At 44.9% G+C, this 5,377-nt stretch overlaps 1 pseudogene; it reads right to left on the bottom strand.

Moving 5' to 3' along the window:
* Nucleotides 1–4,933: 4,933 nt before the first annotated feature.
* LOC130038465 (uncharacterized) lies at nucleotides 4,934–5,059 on the bottom strand (annotated as a pseudogene).
* Between the last annotated feature and the right edge of the window lie 318 nt (nucleotides 5,060–5,377).

The raw sequence follows: 5,377 nt of genomic DNA on the forward strand, positions 1-5,377 counted from the left end.
ACAAGAGAGAAGTGCTCCAATCCTTTGAGCCATAACTTCTGCCCTGGTAGCCTTTTATTTTGCAATCCATTGATTTAGAATGTGTGTAATTTTAAAAGAGAAAGATAATTATAAAATTTAGCATTTAGACTTTTAATTAAGAGATAGGATTGTCTAATCTTTAAATGCTATAGCATCTATGGTAGAAACTCTATGTCAATACTTAAATGAATTAAAACCTCTCTATTCTTGAGTTATGCGATATGTATGTGATATATATGTATATATATGTATAATATAGCTTAAGCATAAAGAGGCTTTAATTCATTTAACTATTGACAATTATAAAAATTTCTTTCTCATTAATGGATGATTTAGGAGCAAAAATAATAGAGTGTCCTAAGTTTTATCACTTATGACCACCTTTTCAGAAAAACAAAAATCACTCACCAGTCCCTGGAAATTCACTTTAAGTGAAGACACAGAAAACATCTTTACTGCACCAAGTCTAACAGATACCTTAAACATTCCAACACCCCACCCAAGAGAGCAGTATACCTATTTTGTGATAGACATTTATGATCATTGTAGACGGTCTCTCCAGTTTGAGATGCTCTAATCAGGAGAATCTTCATCCGCATCCTCCTGTGGTCACCAGAACACTAACACCCAAATGCAGGTTCATCACAGAAATCCAACGGAAACTCCAATGAACAAGATAACTATAACTATGACAGTTCCTAGATGGACTGACAACAGACAACGCCCTTGCCAAGGAAGAAAACCCACCTTGGAGCAAGGAACTAGAGCTTAGAAGATCTTCCCAATGTGTCAAAATTTCCTTGGGAGATGGGTAGGCAGGACATGTACACAGAGTACCCTGATCCCCAATCTGACCACAATATAACTGCAACATTAGATATGGGAGCAAGAAAGCACAAGATAGACACAGAGTCCTCACAGCACTGGTGTTTGGTGCCATCTCTTCTTTGGACTGATTCCGAGGGAAAATGTCTAAATTAGTAGCAGAACCCTTGAGAGAAGCTTGGAAGGCTGGAAGTAAAATGGTCCTTTCCAGTCCCTATTGAACTACTACTACTAACAAGTAGACCAAAGTCATAGATTCAGAAATCAAATTGTAGAGCCCCCAGAGCACAACGAGGGGTCCGTGTTTGGCTGTGCTCCCATTCACCACTGGGAAGGACACTCAGTGACTGAGTCCCCATTTCCCTTATGCCCATTACCCACAGTTTCCCCGCTTAGGCTGGCATCTTGGAGGCTGCTAGGCTCCGGTCACCCTGAATACCTGTTGCCACAACCTTCTCAAACTTGGTTGCTGTAAGGGCAAAACTGACACCATGACAGGAGGTAGAAATCAGCAAAACCAGCTAGGCCACAGGTTCAGTTCCTGGAACTAGAACAGTCTCAGTTTCCCAGCAATGTAACAATGTGTAGCTAGCTAACCTGAACCCACCTGGGAAAGTTCTTGGGCCCAGCAAGTGGACTCAATCATTCACTATGTCCCCTGTTAAAATGCTCCAGAAATTGTCTTTTGTTAACCCTAAAGAGGGCTGGAGTGATAGCACAGTGGTAGGGCATTTGCCTTGCACGTGGCCGACTGGGGTTCAATTCCTTCGCCCCTCTTGGAGAGCCCAGCAAGCTACCGAGAGTATCTCACACACACAGCAAAGCCTGGCAAGCTACCCATGAAGTATTCAATATGCCAAACACAGTAACAACATGCCTCACAATGGAAACATTACTAGGCCTGCTCCAGCAAATCAATGAACAACTGGAGGACAGTGCTACAGCACAGTGCTAACCGTAATAGAATGAGTAGCTTATGTAACCATGAACTGTTACTGGAAACTACTGTTTAACTATTGCCTGACCACTGTTACTCTAGACACTTGCCAAAACACCTTTGTTTGGTTAACTAGGTAAGGTTTTTTTTCTGAAACAATAAGGCATGCACTGCTTACGTAATCAAAGCCTATACAAACTGCTTGTGTCTGAAGTTGGGGTCCCTATCAAGAAACCACTCTGTGGGTGAAATGGTTGACCCCAGTATACTGGAAGAAAAAATCCTACTTCTTTTGCATTATCATGCATTATCATCTCTGTCCATCTCCCCACTGGGGAACCCATAGTCCCAGTTTTAACAGTGCTTGGATTCCTTAGGAGCACACGCAGTATTGAATCCCAGGTCACTTTGAAGGTGTTTTTGGAACATAGCATAAAGCTGCCACTGACACTTTTGATTTCAGGGCCCTGGTACTGCTGAAACCCAGGTGCAGACATTCAAATTGTTGTGCCTAACTTTCAGATTCCCAATTGTGGAGAGACCCAGTTCCACACATGATAATGCAAAAGCGCTGTCACTCTCACTGTCCTCCCGTCATTCATCGATTTGTTCGAGCAGGCCCAGTAATGTCTCCATTTTTTTTTTTTGAGACTTGTTGTTAACTGTGTTTGGCATATTGAATACTTCATGGGTAGCTTGCAAGGCTTTGCCATGCGGGCGAGATACTCTTGGTAGCTTGCCGGGATCTCTGAGAGGGGTGGAGGAATCGAAATTGGGTCGGCCATGTTGGCTGCGTGCAAGGCAAATGCCCTATGCGCTGTGCTATTGCTCCAGCCCAGTGCAAAAGAAAAGCAACTTTATTACTAGCCGAGCCAGCGCTAGCCCGAGCTAGGGTCCAAGTCTCATCCAATGCAATGAAGTCTTGACAAGGGCCCTGGCTCCAAATCACAAGCAGTTTATATGGGATTCAGTTAAGATGCGGTTTATGTACTGGTCTATTTTTAGCATTGCCCTACAACAGCAGTGGTCAGCAATTAGACAGCAGGTACCAGTAACGTTTTGGGGTTCTTTCCAAAAGGGTGTGGCGACCCCTCATGACTGGCCAGATCCCATTGCCCAGTTTCTTATCTAGGTGAATTACTCAACTGGGAGTTGACCAGAAACTGCAGTCCATTTCTGGGGAAACAGAAACTGAGGCCAAGTTGAGATTTAATGTTAGCTGCAGCCTGTTATGGCATCAATTTGGCCCTCAGAAAAGACAATTTGTAACTCTGGGTCTAATCCCCTGGATTTTTGGAACTTAATCTCCAGAGACCCTCAAGAAGCATAAGCTCAGACTCTGTGTTCAGGCCCCTGTGTGTCCAAACTTGGTGCCCAAACATTGCTAAACTCATCCATGAGTCACTACCCAGTAAGGCCTTACCTCGGCAGTATGAAGAAACAATATAGTAAGAGGTGATTCATCTCACTTTCTTACTATGGGCTAGATGAACTGGAGAGAAAATCAACAAGAAAACAACAGCCTAAAATAAGAAGTAGGAAGAGCTGGGCTAATTAGATATTTACTGGGCTCTCCACACCCCAAAAGCTGAATACACATTCTTCTCCTGTGCATTTAAGGAACAGACTCCAGGAAGGATACATACACAGACACAAAACAAATGTCACAAGAACCATAAATATTCAAATCAAATGTAAGTAGGCAGAGAGACTGGTGGTGGGGGCCTGGGGGATAAGTATGCATGGACAATGAGTTTTTGGGAAACAAAAAAACCAAGTGGTCTCAGCATGGTGGTGACTGGTTCTGGAGGTCTTCGGCTGCCAGAGCCCTGGTCAGGGCAGGGAGGGAAACTCAACCCGCTCCCCTCCAAGGGGCTCCACCGAGGACAGCCAGGTGCGGGGGCAGGAGACTCTGCACTGTTCTCTTCCGGGAGCTGGGTTTCATAGTCTATGGGTCTTGGCCGTTGATGGGATTACATGGCGCTGGGGGGGTCAGTTGGTGGGTGTGACCCCTTTCTACTGGTCTCACTTTCCACAAGCATGAAGGTACCGGCAGAGGAACAAAGGCATGTGGATCCCGGGGCTGAGATCTCCAAGCCTGCTCGGATCGGGGCTGAGCATCCTCCACCCAGATCCTCCACATTCCAGTAGGCAGGGGTCACACTCACGATCTGACTCCCAGTGCCGTGTAATCCCATCAACGGCCAAGACCCAGAGACTATAAAACCTAGCTCCCAGAAGTGCGTGGCCACATTTGTGGCCGCGCAACCTCTTATTATCTTACTCTTACTTTGGACAAACTGGCAGGCTACTGAATGTAACCTGCCCACACGGCAGACTCTGGCAAACTCCCCGTGGTGTACCCAATATGCCAAATACCAGTAACAATGATGGGTCTCATACTCCTAACCCTGAAAGAGCCTTGAATATGGCACTTTTTAAAAAACCTCAGGGCTAGGATGAAGGAGACGTTCCTGGGGCTTGCTCGAGGCAATCAACGAACAACAGGATGGTCGTGATCTTGATCCTGTGAAAAAAACCAAGGTGGGGTTTAAAGAAGATAGTCAACCACTGAGCCTAAAGGAATTAAAAACACAAAGGCTGGACATTTGGGAATGCAAGAATCAAGGCCAAATAAAAGCAATTGGTTTCAGCATTGGCCCAGAGAAATCTGGGTCACACAGGAGAGAAGTTCCACTTGCAACATATGGCTGGGACAGGACATGAAATTGAACCACCAAAAGTTCAAAGCTCTTCTCTTTGACAATGTCCGAGAAACAGAACAAAATCTTATCTACATAGAAGGCCCCAAGTGTGGGCCTTTTGGGAGAAAGCCTGTAAAGCCAACTTTACAAAGGGCCTTCCGGATTTTGGATTCAGGGGTGCATGGGAATGTGGGGGAGGCGTGCATCTCAATCTGAGATGTGTGCTGTCATCTCTGCCCTCTGAAAATACTTGTGTTCTCTCCCTTTTTTCTTAAATTTTTATTAGTGAAAGACCATGAGGTACAGTTGTAGACTTACAAATTTTTGTGCTTGGGTTTCAGTTATACAATGATCGAATACCCATCCCTCAACTAGTGCCCATTCTCCACCACCACCAGTCCCAGTATCCCTCCCATCCCCCTTCCCCCATCCCACCCTACCGCTGTGGCATTCCAACTCCTAGCTCCAAAAATCCATTTAATATATTGTCCTCGGATAGAGGACGTATCAGATATTAAACTGGTAAGAACAGATACTACACTTGATCTTAGCCAAAAGGCCAAGAAGCCTTTAAGTGTTCTCTCTTTAATGTATGTCTCTGTCTCTGTCTGTTCTATCTCTGTCCATGTCTCTGTCTCTGTCTCTTTGTCTCTCTCTGTCTCTCTGTCTCTCTCTGTCTCTCTGTCTCTCTCTCTCTCTCTCTCTCTCTCTCTCTCTCTTCCTTTCTCTCCCTCCGCTTCGTGATCTACAAATAAAACTATTTTCAGGTCACTTCTTGGCTCATGCTAAAACTTCTTTTTCTGTAAGGGAAAGCAATGTTCCTGGAAAATCCTCGGATCAATTCAGACTTATTTCCCTTTTCTGCAAGAAGCAATTCCGTGAGCCAACA

The sequence above is a fragment of the Sorex fumeus genome, unplaced genomic scaffold, assembly GCF_029834395.1.
Source record: "Sorex fumeus unplaced genomic scaffold, SorFum_2.1 ptg000075l, whole genome shotgun sequence".
NCBI lineage: Eukaryota > Metazoa > Chordata > Mammalia > Eulipotyphla > Soricidae > Sorex > Sorex fumeus.